Here is a 21,079-nt window from a genome sequence, read left to right on the forward strand (position 1 = left end):
GGGTGGGGCGCCGGGGGTGGGGGGGCGCGGAGAACAGCGCGCGGGCCACGCCCCCCGCGCCCCGACGCTCCCCTTGGCCCTCTCGGGAGCCAGGCGGCGGCCCCCGGGTCTGGAGAGTATCGGGCCGTGAGAGCGCTCGGTGTTCCGCGACTGCGGGGCGCTGGAGGCGCCACGTCCTCTGGGCGGTTTGGCAGGCAGGCAGGTGCAAGGCACAGGGCAGGCGTGGGGCGGTTGGGGGCTGAGGAGGGGCACGGCTGCGGCCCGGAGGCGCAGAGCAGGCTCTTAGGGCGGCCAGCGGCAGCGGCACACGTCTACGGCCATACCACCCTGAACGCGCCCGATCTCGTCTGATCTCGGAAGCTAAGCAGGGTCGGGCCTGGTTAGTACTTGGATGGGAGACCGCCTGGGAATACCGGGTGCTGTAGGCTTTTTTTCTTTGCCTTTTCTTTCCCCTTCGGCCTCCCTTCCTCTCCCTTCGCCGCCACAGTCCCCCCCCCCCCCGCCCCGCCCCCTCCGCCCCTTGCCCAACAAGGCCTCCTGCAAACGCCCGGTGCCCCCCTGGCCCCTCGCCAGCCGCGCACCGCACCGAGGGTCCCTGTCTCGCAGCTTGTGCCCGCTGCACCGGCAGGCAGCCCCCAGCCCTTCCACCTCACAGCCACCACGCCCACGCACACCCGATCCAGAGGGGCGGGCTGGGGGAGGTGGGGGCGGGCTGGGTGGGCGGAGGCGGCGGCTTCGCAGGGAGGGAAAGGGGGAGGGCGGCGAGGACCGCCCGCGGGCTTGGGGCGGGGGGAGCGCGGGCGGGACGGCACCCCGTCTCGGCAGGCGTGCCCTCCCAAGGTCCTGCGCCTCGGGGCCTCATCCCCGGAGCCCCTAGCCATTCCCTTGGGCCGCCCCGAGTGCACAAGCGCACCGGGCAACCGGCCCCACCTTAGGCCTGGGCCCGCCTCCACCTTCTCCCCACCCGCCCTGGGCTGCGCTCCCGCGCGCGCGGGCATTCCCTTCCTTCCCGCGGAACACCGTCCCTCTGCCCCCAGGCCGGGGGTCCTCGCTCCGTGTGGGCAGGACACAAGATGGCCGACCGCCCGGGGCCTCCCCCGTTGGCACCCGGGACCACCCGTTGGCCCCCGACTCCGTGCTCAGTGTCCCCGCAACAGCGAAGCGCACAGCGAGGCTCGCTCGCTCGGCAAGACGGCGGGAGGGGGCGGCCCTGCACCACGCCCCAAAGCGGCCCCCCAAATAAAGGACGAGAGCAGAGGAGGAATCGCCCGCACGCCCCCAGGCCCAGAGTGGGTCCTGGGCGGGAACGGGAGCAGGGCGGGTCTCCTGAGGCCTTGGCTGCGCGACCTCGGCCCCGGGGGGCTCCTCGGTGCCCAGAGCCCACCCAAGCACGACCACCCTCCCGAGGAGGGCTAGCTGCCTAGCCAACACAGTCTCTTCCTCTGTGTGTGTGTGTGTGTGTGTGTGGTGTGTGTGTGGTGTGTGTGGTGTGTGTGTGGTGTGTGTGTCTGTTTCTGGGGTGTGCCCCTGTGTCTCCGTCCCTGTCCGCATCCAGGTCAGGGTCCGCGTCTGTCTGTCTTGGGGCCAGAGCGGGGGTGTGTGTTGGATACTCTGTCTGTGTTCTCCCTCTCTGTCCCTCTCTTCCTCTCTGTCTACATCTCCGTCCGTCCGTCCGTCCGTGTCTCTGTCTTTCCCCGTGGGTCTGTGCGTCTGTCTATGCCAGCCGGCTTCTGGTGTCCCTCAGTCGGGTCCTCTTGTCGGTGGGTGGGCAGGGGAAGGGTGGCGGAGGAAGGGCGACGGGGTTGGGCTGATGAGGAGGGTCCCTGGGGGCGCCGGTGGCTCCGGGTTGGCTTGGAGCCAGGCGGGGTGGAGAGGCAGAAAGGCCTGGTGGCCGGCCTGGCTTGGCCTAGGGCGACGGGTGGGACGCTGGGGGTGGGGGGCGCGGAAAACACCTCAGGGGCCGCGCCCACCGCGCCCCGCCCCGACGCTTCCCTTTGCCATGCCGGTAGCCAGGAGGCGGTGGGGCGGCGGCGGCCCCCGGGACTGGAGAGTCCCCGGCAGGGAGAGCGCCCGGACTTCCACGACTGCGGGGCACCGGAGGGGCCACGTCCCCTGGGCGGCTGGCAGGCAGGCAGGTGCAAGGCGCAGGGCAGGCGGGGTTCGGGTGAGGGCTGAGGAGGGGCACGGCTGGGCCCGGGAGGCGCAGAGCAGGCTCTTAGGGCGGCCAGCGGCAGCCGCACACGTCTACGGCCATACCACCCTGAACGCGCCCGATCTCGTCTGATCTCGGAAGCTAAGCAGGGTCGGGCCTGGTTAGTACTTGGATGGGAGACCGCCTGGGAATACCGGGTGCTGTAGGCTTTTTTCTTTGCCTTTTCTTTCCCCTTGGGCCACCCTTCCCATACCTTTACCGCCACAGCACCCCGCCCCCTTGCCCAACTAGGCTTCCTCCAAACGCCCCGTGCCCCCCTGGCCCCTCGCCAGCCGCGCACCGCACCGCGAGTCCCTGGCTCGCAGCAGGTGCCCCCTGCAGGGGCAGGCGTCTTCCAGCCAGCCCTTGGGCCTCCAAGCCACCACGCCCACGCACACCGGATCCAGAGGGGTGGGCTGGGGGTCGATGGGGGCGGGCGGGGTGGGCGAAGGCGACGCCTTCGGAGGGAGGGAACGCGGGAGGGCGACGATGACCCTGGCACCGATGGGCCGGGGCCAGCGCGGGCCGGACGGCACCCGCTCTGGGCAGGCGTGTCCTCCCATGGTCCTGCGCCTCGGGCCCTCATCCCCACATCCCCTAGCCATTCCATCGGGCCGCCCGGAGCGCACGACCGCACTGGGCAACTGGCCCCACCTTAGGCCTGGGCCCGCCTCCACCTTGTCCCCAGCAGCCCTGGGGTGCGCTCCCACCCGCGGGCATTCCCTTCCTTCCCTTGGAACACCGTCCCTTTGCCCCCGTGCCGGGGGTCCCCGCTCCGGGTGGGCAGGACACAAGATGGCCGGTCGCCCGGGGCCTCCCCCCTTGGCGCCCGGGACCACCCGCTGGCACCAGAATCCGTGCTTAGTCTCCCTGCAACAGCGAAGCGAAGACCGAGGCTCGCTCGCTCAGCAAGATGGGGAGAGGGGGGCGCCCTGCACCTCGCCCCAAAGCAGCCCCCCATATAAAGGACGACAGCAGAGGAGGAATCGCCCACATGCCCCGAGGACCAGAGTGGGTCCAGGGCGGGAACGGGAGCAGAGCGGGTCTCGTGACGCCTTGGCTGCGCATCTCGGCCCCGAGGGGCTCCTCGGTGCCCAGAGCCCACCCAAGCACGACCACCCTCCCGAGGGCTAGCTGCCTAGCCAACACAGTCTCCTCCTGTTTGTGTGTGTGGGGGGGCGGGGGGATGGGTGGGGGGGTGGGTGGGGGTGTGGGGGTGTGGGGGTGTGTGGGGTGTGTGGGGTGTGGGGTGTGGGGTGGGGGGTGTGTGTCTGTTTCTGTGGTGTGCCCCTGTGTCTCCGTCCCTGTCCGCATCCAGGTCAGGGTCCGCGTCTGTCTGTCTTGGGGCCAGAGCGGGGGCGTGTGTTGGATACTCTGTCTGTGTCTCCCTCTCTGTCTCTCTCTTCCTCTCTGTCTACATCTCCGTCCGTCCGTGTCTCTGTCTTTCCCCGTGGGTCTGTGCGTCTGTCTATGCCAGCCGGCTTCTGGTGTCCCTCAGTCGGGTCCTCTTGTCGGTGGGTGGGCAGGGGAAGGGTGGCGGAGGAAGGGCGACGGGGTTGGGCTGATGAGGAGGGTCCCTGGGGGCGCCGGTGGCTCCGGGTTGGCTTGGAACCAGGCCGGGGTGGAGAGGCGGAAGGGCCTGGTGGCGGGCCTGGCTTGCCCTAAGGGCGGCGGGTGGGGCGCCGGGGGTGGGGGGGCGCGGAGAACAGCGCGCGGGCCACGCCCCCCGCGCCCCGACGCTCCCCTTGGCCCTCTCGGGAGCCAGGCGGCGGCCCCCGGGTCTGGAGAGTATCGGGCCGTGAGAGCGCTCGGTGTTCCGCGACTGCGGGGCGCTGGAGGCGCCACGTCCTCTGGGCGGTTTGGCAGGCAGGCAGGTGCAAGGCACAGGGCAGGCGTGGGGCGGTTGGGGGCTGAGGAGGGGCACGGCTGCGGCCCGGAGGCGCAGAGCAGGCTCTTAGGGCGGCCAGCGGCAGCGGCACACGTCTACGGCCATACCACCCTGAACGCGCCCGATCTCGTCTGATCTCGGAAGCTAAGCAGGGTCGGGCCTGGTTAGTACTTGGATGGGAGACCGCCTGGGAATACCGGGTGCTGTAGGCTTTTTTTCTTTGCCTTTTCTTTCCCCTTCGGCCTCCCTTCCTCTCCCTTCGCCGCCACAGTCCCCCCCCCCGCCCCGCCCCCTCCGCCCCTTGCCCAACAAGGCCTCCTGCAAACGCCCGGTGCCCCCCTGGCCCCTCGCCAGCCGCGCACCGCACCGAGGGTCCCTGTCTCGCAGCTTGTGCCCGCTGCACCGGCAGGCAGCCCCCAGCCCTTCCACCTCACAGCCACCACGCCCACGCACACCCGATCCAGAGGGGCGGGCTGGGGGAGGTGGGGGCGGGCTGGGTGGGCGGAGGCGGCGGCTTCGCAGGGAGGGAAAGGGGGAGGGCGGCGAGGACCGCCCGCGGGCTTGGGGCGGGGGGAGCGCGGGCGGGACGGCACCCCGTCTCGGCAGGCGTGCCCTCCCAAGGTCCTGCGCCTCGGGGCCTCATCCCCGGAGCCCCTAGCCATTCCCTTGGGCCGCCCCGAGTGCACAAGCGCACCGGGCAACCGGCCCCACCTTAGGCCTGGGCCCGCCTCCACCTTCTCCCCACCCGCCCTGGGCTGCGCTCCCGCGCGCGCGGGCATTCCCTTCCTTCCCGCGGAACACCGTCCCTCTGCCCCCAGGCCGGGGGTCCTCGCTCCGTGTGGGCAGGACACAAGATGGCCGACCGCCCGGGGCCTCCCCCGTTGGCACCCGGGACCACCCGTTGGCCCCCGACTCCGTGCTCAGTGTCCCCGCAACAGCGAAGCGCACAGCGAGGCTCGCTCGCTCGGCAAGACGGCGGGAGGGGGCGGCCCTGCACCACGCCCCAAAGCGGCCCCCCAAATAAAGGACGAGAGCAGAGGAGGAATCGCCCGCACGCCCCCAGGCCCAGAGTGGGTCCTGGGCGGGAACGGGAGCAGGGCGGGTCTCCTGAGGCCTTGGCTGCGCGACCTCGGCCCCGGGGGGCTCCTCGGTGCCCAGAGCCCACCCAAGCACGACCACCCTCCCGAGGAGGGCTAGCTGCCTAGCCAACACAGTCTCTTCCTCTGTGTGTGTGTGTGTGTGTGTGTGGTGTGTGTGTGGTGTGTGTGGTGTGTGTGTGGTGTGTGTGTCTGTTTCTGGGGTGTGCCCCTGTGTCTCCGTCCCTGTCCGCATCCAGGTCAGGGTCCGCGTCTGTCTGTCTTGGGGCCAGAGCGGGGGTGTGTGTTGGATACTCTGTCTGTGTTCTCCCTCTCTGTCCCTCTCTTCCTCTCTGTCTACATCTCCGTCCGTCCGTCCGTCCGTGTCTCTGTCTTTCCCCGTGGGTCTGTGCGTCTGTCTATGCCAGCCGGCTTCCGGTGTCCCTCAGTCGGGTCCTCTTGTCGGTGGGTGGGCAGGGGAAGGGTGGCGGAGGAAGGGCGACGGGGTTGGGCTGATGAGGAGGGTCCCTGGGGGCGCCGGTGGCTCCGGGTTGGCTTGGAGCCAGGCGGGGTGGAGAGGCAGAAAGGCCTGGTGGCCGGCCTGGCTTGGCCTAGGGCGACGGGTGGGACGCTGGGGGTGGGGGGCGCGGAAAACACCTCAGGGGCCGCGCCCACCGCGCCCCGCCCCGACGCTTCCCTTTGCCATGCCGGTAGCCAGGAGGCGGTGGGGCGGCGGCGGCCCCCGGGACTGGAGAGTCCCCGGCAGGGAGAGCGCCCGGACTTCCACGACTGCGGGGCACCGGAGGGGCCACGTCCCCTGGGCGGCTGGCAGGCAGGCAGGTGCAAGGCGCAGGGCAGGCGGGGTTCGGGTGAGGGCTGAGGAGGGGCACGGCTGGGCCCGGGAGGCGCAGAGCAGGCTCTTAGGGCGGCCAGCGGCAGCCGCACACGTCTACGGCCATACCACCCTGAACGCGCCCGATCTCGTCTGATCTCGGAAGCTAAGCAGGGTCGGGCCTGGTTAGTACTTGGATGGGAGACCGCCTGGGAATACCGGGTGCTGTAGGCTTTTTTCTTTGCCTTTTCTTTCCCCTTGGGCCACCCTTCCCATACCTTTACCGCCACAGCACCCCGCCCCCTTGCCCAACTAGGCTTCCTCCAAACGCCCCGTGCCCCCCTGGCCCCTCGCCAGCCGCGCACCGCACCGCGAGTCCCTGGCTCGCAGCAGGTGCCCCCTGCAGGGGCAGGCGTCTTCCAGCCAGCCCTTGGGCCTCCAAGCCACCACGCCCACGCACACCGGATCCAGAGGGGTGGGCTGGGGGTCGATGGGGGCGGGCGGGGTGGGCGAAGGCGACGCCTTCGGAGGGAGGGAACGCGGGAGGGCGACGATGACCCTGGCACCGATGGGCCGGGGCCAGCGCGGGCCGGACGGCACCCGCTCTGGGCAGGCGTGTCCTCCCATGGTCCTGCGCCTCGGGCCCTCATCCCCAGATCCCCTAGCCATTCCATCGGGCCGCCTGGAGCGCACGACCGCACTGGGCAACTGGCCCCACCTTAGGCCTGGGCCCGCCTCCACCTTGTCCCCAGCAGCCCTGGGGTGCGCTCCCACCCGCGGGCATTCCCTTCCTTCCCTTGAAACACCGTCCCTTTGCCCCCGTGCCGGGGGTCCCCGCTCCGGGTGGGCAGGACACAAGATGGCCGGTCGCCCGGGGCCTCCCCCCTTGGCGCCCGGGACCACCCGCTGGCACCAGAATCCGTGCTTAGTCTCCCTGCAACAGCGAAGCGAAGACCGAGGCTCGCTCGCTCAGCAAGATGGGGAGAGGGGGGCGCCCTGCACCTCGCCCCAAAGCAGCCCCCCATATAAAGGACGACAGCAGAGGAGGAATCGCCCACATGCCCCGAGGACCAGAGTGGGTCCAGGGCGGGAACGGGAGCAGAGCGGGTCTCGTGACGCCTTGGCTGCGCATCTCGGCCCCGAGGGGCTCCTCGGTGCCCAGAGCCCACCCAAGCACGACCACCCTCCCGAGGGCTAGCTGCCTAGCCAACACAGTCTCCTCCTGTTTGTGTGTGTGTGGGGGGGGGGGATGGGTGGGGGGGGGGTGGGGGTGTGGGGGTGTGGGGGTGTGTGGGGTGTGTGGGGTGTGGGGTGTGGGGTGGGGGGTGTGTGTCTGTTTCTGTGGTGTGCCCCTGTGTCTCCGTCCCTGTCCGCATCCAGGTCAGGGTCCGCGTCTGTCTGTCTTGGGGCCAGAGCGGGGGCGTGTGTTGGATACTCTGTCTGTGTCTCCCTCTCTGTCTCTCTCTTCCTCTCTGTCTACATCTCCGTCCGTCCGTGTCTCTGTCTTTCCCCGTGGGTCTGTGCGTCTGTCTATGCCAGCCGGCTTCTGGTGTCCCTCAGTCGGGTCCTCTTGTCGGTGGGTGGGCAGGGGAAGGGTGGCGGAGGAAGGGCGACGGGGTTGGGCTGATGAGGAGGGTCCCTGGGGGCGCCGGTGGCTCCGGGTTGGCTTGGAACCAGGCCGGGGTGGAGAGGCGGAAGGGCCTGGTGGCGGGCCTGGCTTGCCCTAAGGGCGGCGGGTGGGGCGCCGGGGGTGGGGGGGCGCGGAGAACAGCGCGCGGGCCACGCCCCCCGCGCCCCGACGCTCCCCTTGGCCCTCTCGGGAGCCAGGCGGCGGCCCCCGGGTCTGGAGAGTATCGGGCCGTGAGAGCGCTCGGTGTTCCGCGACTGCGGGGCGCTGGAGGCGCCACGTCCTCTGGGCGGTTTGGCAGGCAGGCAGGTGCAAGGCACAGGGCAGGCGTGGGGCGGTTGGGGGCTGAGGAGGGGCACGGCTGCGGCCCGGAGGCGCAGAGCAGGCTCTTAGGGCGGCCAGCGGCAGCGGCACACGTCTACGGCCATACCACCCTGAACGCGCCCGATCTCGTCTGATCTCGGAAGCTAAGCAGGGTCGGGCCTGGTTAGTACTTGGATGGGAGACCGCCTGGGAATACCGGGTGCTGTAGGCTTTTTTTCTTTGCCTTTTCTTTCCCCTTCGGCCTCCCTTCCTCTCCCTTCGCCGCCACAGTCCCCCCCCCCCGCCCCGCCCCCTCCGCCCCTTGCCCAACAAGGCCTCCTGCAAACGCCCGGTGCCCCCCTGGCCCCTCGCCAGCCGCGCACCGCACCGAGGGTCCCTGTCTCGCAGCTTGTGCCCGCTGCACCGGCAGGCAGCCCCCAGCCCTTCCACCTCACAGCCACCACGCCCACGCACACCCGATCCAGAGGGGCGGGCTGGGGGAGGTGGGGGCGGGCTGGGTGGGCGGAGGCGGCGGCTTCGCAGGGAGGGAAAGGGGGAGGGCGGCGAGGACCGCCCGCGGGCTTGGGGCGGGGGGAGCGCGGGCGGGACGGCACCCCGTCTCGGCAGGCGTGCCCTCCCAAGGTCCTGCGCCTCGGGGCCTCATCCCCGGAGCCCCTAGCCATTCCCTTGGGCCGCCCCGAGTGCACAAGCGCACCGGGCAACCGGCCCCACCTTAGGCCTGGGCCCGCCTCCACCTTCTCCCCACCCGCCCTGGGCTGCGCTCCCGCGCGCGCGGGCATTCCCTTCCTTCCCGCGGAACACCGTCCCTCTGCCCCCAGGCCGGGGGTCCTCGCTCCGTGTGGGCAGGACACAAGATGGCCGACCGCCCGGGGCCTCCCCCGTTGGCACCCGGGACCACCCGTTGGCCCCCGACTCCGTGCTCAGTGTCCCCGCAACAGCGAAGCGCACAGCGAGGCTCGCTCGCTCGGCAAGACGGCGGGAGGGGGCGGCCCTGCACCACGCCCCAAAGCGGCCCCCCAAATAAAGGACGAGAGCAGAGGAGGAATCGCCCGCACGCCCCCAGGCCCAGAGTGGGTCCTGGGCGGGAACGGGAGCAGGGCGGGTCTCCTGAGGCCTTGGCTGCGCGACCTCGGCCCCGGGGGGCTCCTCGGTGCCCAGAGCCCACCCAAGCACGACCACCCTCCCGAGGAGGGCTAGCTGCCTAGCCAACACAGTCTCTTCCTCTGTGTGTGTGTGTGTGTGTGTGTGTGGTGTGTGTGTGGTGTGTGTGGTGTGTGTGTGGTGTGTGTGTCTGTTTCTGGGGTGTGCCCCTGTGTCTCCGTCCCTGTCCGCATCCAGGTCAGGGTCCGCGTCTGTCTGTCTTGGGGCCAGAGCGGGGGTGTGTGTTGGATACTCTGTCTGTGTTCTCCCTCTCTGTCCCTCTCTTCCTCTCTGTCTACATCTCCGTCCGTCCGTCCGTCCGTGTCTCTGTCTTTCCCCGTGGGTCTGTGCGTCTGTCTATGCCAGCCGGCTTCCGGTGTCCCTCAGTCGGGTCCTCTTGTCGGTGGGTGGGCAGGGGAAGGGTGGCGGAGGAAGGGCGACGGGGTTGGGCTGATGAGGAGGGTCCCTGGGGGCGCCGGTGGCTCCGGGTTGGCTTGGAGCCAGGCGGGGTGGAGAGGCAGAAAGGCCTGGTGGCCGGCCTGGCTTGGCCTAGGGCGACGGGTGGGACGCTGGGGGTGGGGGGCGCGGAAAACACCTCAGGGGCCGCGCCCACCGCGCCCCGCCCCGACGCTTCCCTTTGCCATGCCGGTAGCCAGGAGGCGGTGGGGCGGCGGCGGCCCCCGGGACTGGAGAGTCCCCGGCAGGGAGAGCGCCCGGACTTCCACGACTGCGGGGCACCGGAGGGGCCACGTCCCCTGGGCGGCTGGCAGGCAGGCAGGTGCAAGGCGCAGGGCAGGCGGGGTTCGGGTGAGGGCTGAGGAGGGGCACGGCTGGGCCCGGGAGGCGCAGAGCAGGCTCTTAGGGCGGCCAGCGGCAGCCGCACACGTCTACGGCCATACCACCCTGAACGCGCCCGATCTCGTCTGATCTCGGAAGCTAAGCAGGGTCGGGCCTGGTTAGTACTTGGATGGGAGACCGCCTGGGAATACCGGGTGCTGTAGGCTTTTTTCTTTGCCTTTTCTTTCCCCTTGGGCCACCCTTCCCATACCTTTACCGCCACAGCACCCCGCCCCCTTGCCCAACTAGGCTTCCTCCAAACGCCCCGTGCCCCCCTGGCCCCTCGCCAGCCGCGCACCGCACCGCGAGTCCCTGGCTCGCAGCAGGTGCCCCCTGCAGGGGCAGGCGTCTTCCAGCCAGCCCTTGGGCCTCCAAGCCACCACGCCCACGCACACCGGATCCAGAGGGCTGGGCTGGGGGTCGATGGGGGCGGGCGGGGTGGGCGAAGGCGACGCCTTCGGAGGGAGGGAACGCGGGAGGGCGACGATGACCCTGGCACCGATGGGCCGGGGCCAGCGCGGGCCGGACGGCACCCGCTCTGGGCAGGCGTGTCCTCCCATGGTCCTGCGCCTCGGGCCCTCATCCCCAGATCCCCTAGCCATTCCATCGGGCCGCCCGGAGCGCACGACCGCACTGGGCAACTGGCCCCACCTTAGGCCTGGGCCCGCCTCCACCTTGTCCCCAGCAGCCCTGGGGTGCGCTCCCACCCGCGGGCATTCCCTTCCTTCCCTTGGAACACCGTCCCTTTGCCCCCGTGCCGGGGGTCCCCGCTCCGGGTGGGCAGGACACAAGATGGCCGGTCGCCCGGGGCCTCCCCCCTTGGCGCCCGGGACCACCCGCTGGCACCAGAATCCGTGCTTAGTCTCCCTGCAACAGCGAAGCGAAGACCGAGGCTCGCTCGCTCAGCAAGATGGGGAGAGGGGGGCGCCCTGCACCTCGCCCCAAAGCAGCCCCCCATATAAAGGACGACAGCAGAGGAGGAATCGCCCACATGCCCCGAGGACCAGAGTGGGTCCAGGGCGGGAACGGGAGCAGAGCGGGTCTCGTGACGCCTTGGCTGCGCATCTCGGCCCCGAGGGGCTCCTCGGTGCCCAGAGCCCACCCAAGCACGACCACCCTCCCGAGGGCTAGCTGCCTAGCCAACACAGTCTCCTCCTGTTTGTGTGTGTGGGGGGGCGGGGGGATGGGTGGGGGGGTGGGTGGGGGTGTGGGGGTGTGGGGGTGTGTGGGGTGTGTGGGGTGTGGGGTGTGGGGTGGGGGGTGTGTGTCTGTTTCTGTGGTGTGCCCCTGTGTCTCCGTCCCTGTCCGCATCCAGGTCAGGGTCCGCGTCTGTCTGTCTTGGGGCCAGAGCGGGGGCGTGTGTTGGATACTCTGTCTGTGTCTCCCTCTCTGTCTCTCTCTTCCTCTCTGTCTACATCTCCGTCCGTCCGTGTCTCTGTCTTTCCCCGTGGGTCTGTGCGTCTGTCTATGCCAGCCGGCTTCTGGTGTCCCTCAGTCGGGTCCTCTTGTCGGTGGGTGGGCAGGGGAAGGGTGGCGGAGGAAGGGCGACGGGGTTGGGCTGATGAGGAGGGTCCCTGGGGGCGCCGGTGGCTCCGGGTTGGCTTGGAACCAGGCCGGGGTGGAGAGGCGGAAGGGCCTGGTGGCGGGCCTGGCTTGCCCTAAGGGCGGCGGGTGGGGCGCCGGGGGTGGGGGGGCGCGGAGAACAGCGCGCGGGCCACGCCCCCCGCGCCCCGACGCTCCCCTTGGCCCTCTCGGGAGCCAGGCGGCGGCCCCCGGGTCTGGAGAGTATCGGGCCGTGAGAGCGCTCGGTGTTCCGCGACTGCGGGGCGCTGGAGGCGCCACGTCCTCTGGGCGGTTTGGCAGGCAGGCAGGTGCAAGGCACAGGGCAGGCGTGGGGCGGTTGGGGGCTGAGGAGGGGCACGGCTGCGGCCCGGAGGCGCAGAGCAGGCTCTTAGGGCGGCCAGCGGCAGCGGCACACGTCTACGGCCATACCACCCTGAACGCGCCCGATCTCGTCTGATCTCGGAAGCTAAGCAGGGTCGGGCCTGGTTAGTACTTGGATGGGAGACCGCCTGGGAATACCGGGTGCTGTAGGCTTTTTTTCTTTGCCTTTTCTTTCCCCTTCGGCCTCCCTTCCTCTCCCTTCGCCGCCACAGTCCCCCCCCCCCCGCCCCGCCCCCTCCGCCCCTTGCCCAACAAGGCCTCCTGCAAACGCCCGGTGCCCCCCTGGCCCCTCGCCAGCCGCGCACCGCACCGAGGGTCCCTGTCTCGCAGCTTGTGCCCGCTGCACCGGCAGGCAGCCCCCAGCCCTTCCACCTCACAGCCACCACGCCCACGCACACCCGATCCAGAGGGGCGGGCTGGGGGAGGTGGGGGCGGGCTGGGTGGGCGGAGGCGGCGGCTTCGCAGGGAGGGAAAGGGGGAGGGCGGCGAGGACCGCCCGCGGGCTTGGGGCGGGGGGAGCGCGGGCGGGACGGCACCCCGTCTCGGCAGGCGTGCCCTCCCAAGGTCCTGCGCCTCGGGGCCTCATCCCCGGAGCCCCTAGCCATTCCCTTGGGCCGCCCCGAGTGCACAAGCGCACCGGGCAACCGGCCCCACCTTAGGCCTGGGCCCGCCTCCACCTTCTCCCCACCCGCCCTGGGCTGCGCTCCCGCGCGCGCGGGCATTCCCTTCCTTCCCGCGGAACACCGTCCCTCTGCCCCCAGGCCGGGGGTCCTCGCTCCGTGTGGGCAGGACACAAGATGGCCGACCGCCCGGGGCCTCCCCCGTTGGCACCCGGGACCACCCGTTGGCCCCCGACTCCGTGCTCAGTGTCCCCGCAACAGCGAAGCGCACAGCGAGGCTCGCTCGCTCGGCAAGACGGCGGGAGGGGGCGGCCCTGCACCACGCCCCAAAGCGGCCCCCCAAATAAAGGACGAGAGCAGAGGAGGAATCGCCCGCACGCCCCCAGGCCCAGAGTGGGTCCTGGGCGGGAACGGGAGCAGGGCGGGTCTCCTGAGGCCTTGGCTGCGCGACCTCGGCCCCGGGGGGCTCCTCGGTGCCCAGAGCCCACCCAAGCACGACCACCCTCCCGAGGAGGGCTAGCTGCCTAGCCAACACAGTCTCTTCCTCTGTGTGTGTGTGTGTGTGTGTGTGGTGTGTGTGTGGTGTGTGTGGTGTGTGTGTGGTGTGTGTGTCTGTTTCTGGGGTGTGCCCCTGTGTCTCCGTCCCTGTCCGCATCCAGGTCAGGGTCCGCGTCTGTCTGTCTTGGGGCCAGAGCGGGGGTGTGTGTTGGATACTCTGTCTGTGTTCTCCCTCTCTGTCCCTCTCTTCCTCTCTGTCTACATCTCCGTCCGTCCGTCCGTCCGTGTCTCTGTCTTTCCCCGTGGGTCTGTGCGTCTGTCTATGCCAGCCGGCTTCTGGTGTCCCTCAGTCGGGTCCTCTTGTCGGTGGGTGGGCAGGGGAAGGGTGGCGGAGGAAGGGCGACGGGGTTGGGCTGATGAGGAGGGTCCCTGGGGGCGCCGGTGGCTCCGGGTTGGCTTGGAGCCAGGCGGGGTGGAGAGGCAGAAAGGCCTGGTGGCCGGCCTGGCTTGGCCTAGGGCGACGGGTGGGACGCTGGGGGTGGGGGGCGCGGAAAACACCTCAGGGGCCGCGCCCACCGCGCCCCGCCCCGACGCTTCCCTTTGCCATGCCGGTAGCCAGGAGGCGGTGGGGCGGCGGCGGCCCCCGGGACTGGAGAGTCCCCGGCAGGGAGAGCGCCCGGACTTCCACGACTGCGGGGCACCGGAGGGGCCACGTCCCCTGGGCGGCTGGCAGGCAGGCAGGTGCAAGGCGCAGGGCAGGCGGGGTTCGGGTGAGGGCTGAGGAGGGGCACGGCTGGGCCCGGGAGGCGCAGAGCAGGCTCTTAGGGCGGCCAGCGGCAGCCGCACACGTCTACGGCCATACCACCCTGAACGCGCCCGATCTCGTCTGATCTCGGAAGCTAAGCAGGGTCGGGCCTGGTTAGTACTTGGATGGGAGACCGCCTGGGAATACCGGGTGCTGTAGGCTTTTTTCTTTGCCTTTTCTTTCCCCTTGGGCCACCCTTCCCATACCTTTACCGCCACAGCACCCCGCCCCCTTGCCCAACTAGGCTTCCTCCAAACGCCCCGTGCCCCCCTGGCCCCTCGCCAGCCGCGCACCGCACCGCGAGTCCCTGGCTCGCAGCAGGTGCCCCCTGCAGGGGCAGGCGTCTTCCAGCCAGCCCTTGGGCCTCCAAGCCACCACGCCCACGCACACCGGATCCAGAGGGGTGGGCTGGGGGTCGATGGGGGCGGGCGGGGTGGGCGAAGGCGACGCCTTCGGAGGGAGGGAACGCGGGAGGGCGACGATGACCCTGGCACCGATGGGCCGGGGCCAGCGCGGGCCGGACGGCACCCGCTCTGGGCAGGCGTGTCCTCCCATGGTCCTGCGCCTCGGGCCCTCATCCCCAGATCCCCTAGCCATTCCATCGGGCCGCCCGGAGCGCACGACCGCACTGGGCAACTGGCCCCACCTTAGGCCTGGGCCCGCCTCCACCTTGTCCCCAGCAGCCCTGGGGTGCGCTCCCACCCGCGGGCATTCCCTTCCTTCCCTTGGAACACCGTCCCTTTGCCCCCGTGCCGGGGGTCCCCGCTCCGGGTGGGCAGGACACAAGATGGCCGGTCGCCCGGGGCCTCCCCCCTTGGCGCCCGGGACCACCCGCTGGCACCAGAATCCGTGCTTAGTCTCCCTGCAACAGCGAAGCGAAGACCGAGGCTCGCTCGCTCAGCAAGATGGGGAGAGGGGGGCGCCCTGCACCTCGCCCCAAAGCAGCCCCCCATATAAAGGACGACAGCAGAGGAGGAATCGCCCACATGCCCCGAGGACCAGAGTGGGTCCAGGGCGGGAACGGGAGCAGAGCGGGTCTCGTGACGCCTTGGCTGCGCATCTCGGCCCCGAGGGGCTCCTCGGTGCCCAGAGCCCACCCAAGCACGACCACCCTCCCGAGGGCTAGCTGCCTAGCCAACACAGTCTCCTCCTGTTTGTGTGTGTGGGGGGGCGGGGGGATGGGTGGGGGGGTGGGTGGGGGTGTGGGGGTGTGGGGGTGTGTGGGGTGTGTGGGGTGTGGGGTGTGGGGTGGGGGGTGTGTGTCTGTTTCTGTGGTGTGCCCCTGTGTCTCCGTCCCTGTCCGCATCCAGGTCAGGGTCCGCGTCTGTCTGTCTTGGGGCCAGAGCGGGGGCGTGTGTTGGATACTCTGTCTGTGTCTCCCTCTCTGTCTCTCTCTTCCTCTCTGTCTACATCTCCGTCCGTCCGTGTCTCTGTCTTTCCCCGTGGGTCTGTGCGTCTGTCTATGCCAGCCGGCTTCTGGTGTCCCTCAGTCGGGTCCTCTTGTCGGTGGGTGGGCAGGGGAAGGGTGGCGGAGGAAGGGCGACGGGGTTGGGCTGATGAGGAGGGTCCCTGGGGGCGCCGGTGGCTCCGGGTTGGCTTGGAACCAGGCCGGGGTGGAGAGGCGGAAGGGCCTGGTGGCGGGCCTGGCTTGCCCTAAGGGCGGCGGGTGGGGCGCCGGGGGTGGGGGGGCGCGGAGAACAGCGCGCGGGCCACGCCCCCCGCGCCCCGACGCTCCCCTTGGCCCTCTCGGGAGCCAGGCGGCGGCCCCCGGGTCTGGAGAGTATCGGGCCGTGAGAGCGCTCGGTGTTCCGCGACTGCGGGGCGCTGGAGGCGCCACGTCCTCTGGGCGGTTTGGCAGGCAGGCAGGTGCAAGGCACAGGGCAGGCGTGGGGCGGTTGGGGGCTGAGGAGGGGCACGGCTGCGGCCCGGAGGCGCAGAGCAGGCTCTTAGGGCGGCCAGCGGCAGCGGCACACGTCTACGGCCATACCACCCTGAACGCGCCCGATCTCGTCTGATCTCGGAAGCTAAGCAGGGTCGGGCCTGGTTAGTACTTGGATGGGAGACCGCCTGGGAATACCGGGTGCTGTAGGCTTTTTTTCTTTGCCTTTTCTTTCCCCTTCGGCCTCCCTTCCTCTCCCTTCGCCGCCACAGTCCCCCCCCCCCGCCCCGCCCCCTCCGCCCCTTGCCCAACAAGGCCTCCTGCAAACGCCCGGTGCCCCCCTGGCCCCTCGCCAGCCGCGCACCGCACCGAGGGTCCCTGTCTCGCAGCTTGTGCCCGCTGCACCGGCAGGCAGCCCCCAGCCCTTCCACCTCACAGCCACCACGCCCACGCACACCCGATCCAGAGGGGCGGGCTGGGGGAGGTGGGGGCGGGCTGGGTGGGCGGAGGCGGCGGCTTCGCAGGGAGGGAAAGGGGGAGGGCGGCGAGGACCGCCCGCGGGCTTGGGGCGGGGGGAGCGCGGGCGGGACGGCACCCCGTCTCGGCAGGCGTGCCCTCCCAAGGTCCTGCGCCTCGGGGCCTCATCCCCGGAGCCCCTAGCCATTCCCTTGGGCCGCCCCGAGTGCACAAGCGCACCGGGCAACCGGCCCCACCTTAGGCCTGGGCCCGCCTCCACCTTCTCCCCACCCGCCCTGGGCTGCGCTCCCGCGCGCGCGGGCATTCCCTTCCTTCCCGCGGAACACCGTCCCTCTGCCCCCAGGCCGGGGGTCCTCGCTCCGTGTGGGCAGGACACAAGATGGCCGACCGCCCGGGGCCTCCCCCGTTGGCACCCGGGACCACCAGTTGGCCCCCGACTCCGTGCTCAGTGTCCCCGCAACAGCGAAGCGCACAGCGAGGCTCGCTCGCTCGGCAAGACGGCGGGAGGGGGCGGCCCTGCACCACGCCCCAAAGCGGCCCCCCAAATAAAGGACGAGAGCAGAGGAGGAATCGCCCGCACGCCCCCAGGCCCAGAGTGGGTCCTGGGCGGGAACGGGAGCAGGGCGGGTCTCCTGAGGCCTTGGCTGCGCGACCTCGGCCCCGGGGGGCTCCTCGGTGCCCAGAGCCCACCCAAGCACGACCACCCTCCCGAGGAGGGCTAGCTGCCTAGCCAACACAGTCTCTTCCTCTGTGTGTGTGTGTGTGTGTGTGTGTGGTGTGTGTGTGGTGTGTGTGGTGTGTGTGTGGTGTGTGTGTCTGTTTCTGGGGTGTGCCCCTGTGTCTCCGTCCCTGTCCGCATCCAGGTCAGGGTCCGCGTCTGTCTGTCTTGGGGCCAGAGCGGGGGTGTGTGTTGGATACTCTGTCTGTGTTCTCCCTCTCTGTCCCTCTCTTCCTCTCTGTCTACATCTCCGTCCGTCCGTCCGTCCGTGTCTCTGTCTTTCCCCGTGGGTCTGTGCGTCTGTCTATGCCAGCCGGCTTCCGGTGTCCCTCAGTCGGGTCCTCTTGTCGGTGGGTGGGCAGGGGAAGGGTGGCGGAGGAAGGGCGACGGGGTTGGGCTGATGAGGAGGGTCCCTGGGGGCGCCGGTGGCTCCGGGTTGGCTTGGAGCCAGGCGGGGTGGAGAGGCAGAAAGGCCTGGTGGCCGGCCTGGCTTGGCCTAGGGCGACGGGTGGGACGCTGGGGGTGGGGGGCGCGGAAAACACCTCAGGGGCCGCGCCCACCGCGCCCCGCCCCGACGCTTCCCTTTGCCATGCCGGTAGCCAGGAGGCGGTGGGGCGGCGGCGGCCCCCGGGACTGGAGAGTCCCCGGCAGGGAGAGCGCCCGGACTTCCACGACTGCGGGGCACCGGAGGGGCCACGTCCCCTGGGCGGCTGGCAGGCAGGCAGGTGCAAGGCGCAGGGCAGGCGGGGTTCGGGTGAGGGCTGAGGAGGGGCACGGCTGGGCCCGGGAGGCGCAGAGCAGGCTCTTAGGGCGGCCAGCGGCAGCCGCACACGTCTACGGCCATACCACCCTGAACGCGCCCGATCTCGTCTGATCTCGGAAGCTAAGCAGGGTCGGGCCTGGTTAGTACTTGGATGGGAGACCGCCTGGGAATACCGGGTGCTGTAGGCTTTTTTCTTTGCCTTTTCTTTCCCCTTGGGCCACCCTTCCCATACCTTTACCGCCACAGCACCCCGCCCCCTTGCCCAACTAGGCTTCCTCCAAACGCCCCGTGCCCCCCTGGCCCCTCGCCAGCCGCGCACCGCACCGCGAGTCCCTGGCTCGCAGCAGGTGCCCCCTGCAGGGGCAGGCGTCTTCCAGCCAGCCCTTGGGCCTCCAAGCCACCACGCCCACGCACACCGGATCCAGAGGGGTGGGCTGGGGGTCGATGGGGGCGGGCGGGGTGGGCGAAGGCGACGCCTTCGGAGGGAGGGAACGCGGGAGGGCGACGATGACCCTGGCACCGATGGGCCGGGGCCAGCGCGGGCCGGACGGCACCCGCTCTGGGCAGGCGTGTCCTCCCATGGTCCTGCGCCTCGGGCCCTCATCCCCAGATCCCCTAGCCATTCCATCGGGCCGCCTGGAGCGCACGACCGCACTGGGCAACTGGCCCCACCTTAGGCCTGGGCCCGCCTCCACCTTGTCCCCAGCAGCCCTGGGGTGCGCTCCCACCCGCGGGCATTCCCTTCCTTCCCTTGAAACACCGTCCCTTTGCCCCCGTGCCGGGGGTCCCCGCTCCGGGTGGGCAGGACACAAGATGGCCGGTCGCCCGGGGCCTCCCCCCTTGGCGCCCGGGACCACCCGCTGGCACCAGAATCCGTGCTTAGTCTCCCTGCAACAGCGAAGCGAAGACCGAGGCTCGCTCGCTCAGCAAGATGGGGAGAGGGGGGCGCCCTGCACCTCGCCCCAAAGCAGCCCCCCATATAAAGGACGACAGCAGAGGAGGAATCGCCCACATGCCCCGAGGACCAGAGTGGGTCCAGGGCGGGAACGGGAGCAGAGCGGGTCTCGTGACGCCTTGGCTGCGCATCTCGGCCCCGAGGGGCTCCTCGGTGCCCAGAGCCCACCCAAGCACGACCACCCTCCCGAGGGCTAGCTGCCTAGCCAACACAGTCTCCTCCTGTTTGTGTGTGTGTGGGGGGGGGGGATGGGTGGGGGGGGGTGGGGGTGTGGGGGTGTGGGGGTGTGTGGGGTGTGTGGGGTGTGGGGTGTGGGGTGGGGGGTGTGTGTCTGTTTCTGTGGTGTGCCCCTGTGTCTCCGTCCCTGTCCGCATCCAGGTCAGGGTCCGCGTCTGTCTGTCTTGGGGCCAGAGCGGGGGCGTGTGTTGGATACTCTGTCTGTGTCTCCCTCTCTGTCTCTCTCTTCCTCTCTGTCTACATCTCCGTCCGTCCGTGTCTCTGTCTTTCCCCGTGGGTCTGTGCGTCTGTCTATGCCAGCCGGCTTCTGGTGTCCCTCAGTCGGGTCCTCTTGTCGGTGGGTGGGCAGGGGAAGGGTGGCGGAGGAAGGGCGACGGGGTTGGGCTGATGAGGAGGGTCCCTGGGGGCGCCGGTGGCTCCGGGTTGGCTTGGAACCAGGCCGGGGTGGAGAGGCGGAAGGGCCTGGTGGCGGGCCTGGCTTGCCCTAAGGGCGGCGGGTGGGGCGCCGGGGGTGGGGGGGCGCGGAGAACAGCGCGCGGGCCACGCCCCCCGCGCCCCGACGCTCCCCTTGGCCCTCTCGGGAGCCAGGCGGCGGCCCCCGGGTCTGGAGAGTATCGGGCCGTGAGAGCGCTCGGTGTTCCGCGACTGCGGGGCGCTGGAGGCGCCACGTCCTCTGGGCGGTTTGGCAGGCAGGCAGGTGCAAGGCACAGGGCAGGCGTGGGGCGGTTGGGGGCTGAGGAGGGGCACGGCTGCGGCCCGGAGGCGCAGAGCAGGCTCTTAGGGCGGCCAGCGGCAGCGGCACACGTCTACGGCCATACCACCCTGAACGCGCCCGATCTCGTCTGATCTCGGAAGCTAAGCAGGGTCGGGCCTGGTTAGTACTTGGATGGGAGACCGCCTGGGAATACCGGGTGCTGTAGGCTTTTTTTCTTTGCCTTTTCTTTCCCCTTCGGCCTCCCTTCCTCTCCCTTCGCCGCCACAGTCCCCCCCCCCGCCCCGCCCCCTCCGCCCCTTGCCCAACAAGGCCTCCTGCAAACGCCCGGTGCCCCCCTGGCCCCTCGCCAGCCGCGCACCGCACCGAGGGTCCCTGTCTCGCAGCTTGTGCCCGCTGCACCGGCAGGCAGCCCCCAGCCCTTCCACCTCACAGCCACCACGCCCACGCACACCCGATCCAGAGGGGCGGGCTGGGGGAGGTGGGGGCGGGCTGGGTGGGCGGAGGCGGCGGCTTCGCAGGGAGGGAAAGGGGGAGGGCGGCGAGGACCGCCCGCGGGCTTGGGGCGGGGGGAGCGCGGGCGGGACGGCACCCCGTCTCGGCAGGCGTGCCCTCCCAAGGTCCTGCGCCTCGGGGCCTCATCCCCGGAGCCCCTAGCCATTCCCTTGGGCCGCCCCGAGTGCACAAGCGCACCGGGCAACCGGCCCCACCTTAGGCCTGGGCCCGCCTCCACCTTCTCCCCACCCGCCCTGGGCTGCGCTCCCGCGCGCGCGGGCATTCCCTTCCTTCCCGCGGAACACCGTCCCTCTGCCCCCAGGCCGGGGGTCCTCGCTCCGTGTGGGCAGGACACAAGATGGCCGACCGCCCGGGGCCTCCCCCGTTGGCACCCGGGACCACCCGTTGGCCCCCGACTCCGTGCTCAGTGTCCCCGCAACAGCGAAGCGCACAGCGAGGCTCGCTCGCTCGGCAAGACGGCGGGAGGGGGCGGCCCTGCACCACGCCCCAAAGCGGCCCCCCAAATAAAGGACGAGAGCAGAGGAGGAATCGCCCGCACGCCCCCAGGCCCAGAGTGGGTCCTGGGCGGGAACGGGAGCAGGGCGGGTCTCCTGAGGCCTTGGCTGCGCGACCTCGGCCCCGGGGGGCTCCTCGGTGCCCAGAGCCCACCCAAGCACGACCACCCTCCCGAGGAGGGCTAGCTGCCTAGCCAACACAGTCTCTTCCTCTGTGTGTGTGTGTGTGTGTGTGTGTGGTGTGTGTGTGGTGTGTGTGGTGTGTGTGTGGTGTGTGTGTCTGTTTCTGGGGTGTGCCCCTGTGTCTCCGTCCCTGTCCGCATCCAGGTCAGGGTCCGCGTCTGTCTGTCTTGGGGCCAGAGCGGGGGTGTGTGTTGGATACTCTGTCTGTGTTCTCCCTCTCTGTCCCTCTCTTCCTCTCTGTCTACATCTCCGTCCGTCCGTCCGTCCGTGTCTCTGTCTTTCCCCGTGGGTCTGTGCGTCTGTCTATGCCAGCCGGCTTCCGGTGTCCCTCAGTCGGGTCCTCTTGTCGGTGGGTGGGCAGGG

General features: G+C 70.6%; 11 non-coding genes across 11 annotated transcripts; all 11 read left to right on the forward strand.

Annotated features, from left to right (window-relative positions):
* Positions 1-309: 309 nt before the first annotated feature.
* LOC135364829 (5S ribosomal RNA) lies at positions 310-428 on the forward strand. Its single transcript, XR_010412637.1, has one exon. It is a non-coding gene; the product is annotated as a 5S ribosomal RNA (ribosomal RNA).
* Positions 429-2,242: 1,814 nt separating this feature from the next.
* Positions 2,243-2,361, forward strand: LOC135364830 (5S ribosomal RNA). The gene has a single exon (XR_010412638.1). It is a non-coding gene; the product is annotated as a 5S ribosomal RNA (ribosomal RNA).
* A 1,811-nt stretch (positions 2,362-4,172) lies between these two features.
* LOC135364832 (5S ribosomal RNA) lies at positions 4,173-4,291 on the forward strand. Its single transcript, XR_010412640.1, has one exon. It is a non-coding gene; the product is annotated as a 5S ribosomal RNA (ribosomal RNA).
* Positions 4,292-6,102: 1,811 nt separating this feature from the next.
* On the forward strand, positions 6,103-6,221 carry LOC135364833 (5S ribosomal RNA). The gene has a single exon (XR_010412641.1). It is a non-coding gene; the product is annotated as a 5S ribosomal RNA (ribosomal RNA).
* A 1,809-nt stretch (positions 6,222-8,030) lies between these two features.
* On the forward strand, positions 8,031-8,149 carry LOC135364834 (5S ribosomal RNA). The gene has a single exon (XR_010412642.1). It is a non-coding gene; the product is annotated as a 5S ribosomal RNA (ribosomal RNA).
* Positions 8,150-9,963: 1,814 nt separating this feature from the next.
* Positions 9,964-10,082, forward strand: LOC135364835 (5S ribosomal RNA). Its single transcript, XR_010412643.1, has one exon. It is a non-coding gene; the product is annotated as a 5S ribosomal RNA (ribosomal RNA).
* A 1,811-nt stretch (positions 10,083-11,893) lies between these two features.
* On the forward strand, positions 11,894-12,012 carry LOC135364836 (5S ribosomal RNA). The gene has a single exon (XR_010412644.1). It is a non-coding gene; the product is annotated as a 5S ribosomal RNA (ribosomal RNA).
* A 1,813-nt stretch (positions 12,013-13,825) lies between these two features.
* On the forward strand, positions 13,826-13,944 carry LOC135364837 (5S ribosomal RNA). The gene has a single exon (XR_010412645.1). It is a non-coding gene; the product is annotated as a 5S ribosomal RNA (ribosomal RNA).
* A 1,811-nt stretch (positions 13,945-15,755) lies between these two features.
* Positions 15,756-15,874, forward strand: LOC135364838 (5S ribosomal RNA). The gene has a single exon (XR_010412646.1). It is a non-coding gene; the product is annotated as a 5S ribosomal RNA (ribosomal RNA).
* Positions 15,875-17,688: 1,814 nt separating this feature from the next.
* Positions 17,689-17,807, forward strand: LOC135364839 (5S ribosomal RNA). The gene has a single exon (XR_010412647.1). It is a non-coding gene; the product is annotated as a 5S ribosomal RNA (ribosomal RNA).
* Positions 17,808-19,615: 1,808 nt separating this feature from the next.
* Positions 19,616-19,734, forward strand: LOC135364840 (5S ribosomal RNA). Its single transcript, XR_010412648.1, has one exon. It is a non-coding gene; the product is annotated as a 5S ribosomal RNA (ribosomal RNA).
* Positions 19,735-21,079: the final 1,345 nt, after the last annotated feature.

The sequence above is a fragment of the Mirounga angustirostris genome, unplaced genomic scaffold (assembly GCF_029215605.1).
Source record: "Mirounga angustirostris isolate CCGP_5_RB_7025 unplaced genomic scaffold, mMirAng1.0.hap1 SCAF_6, whole genome shotgun sequence".
Taxonomy (NCBI): domain Eukaryota; kingdom Metazoa; phylum Chordata; class Mammalia; order Carnivora; family Phocidae; genus Mirounga; species Mirounga angustirostris.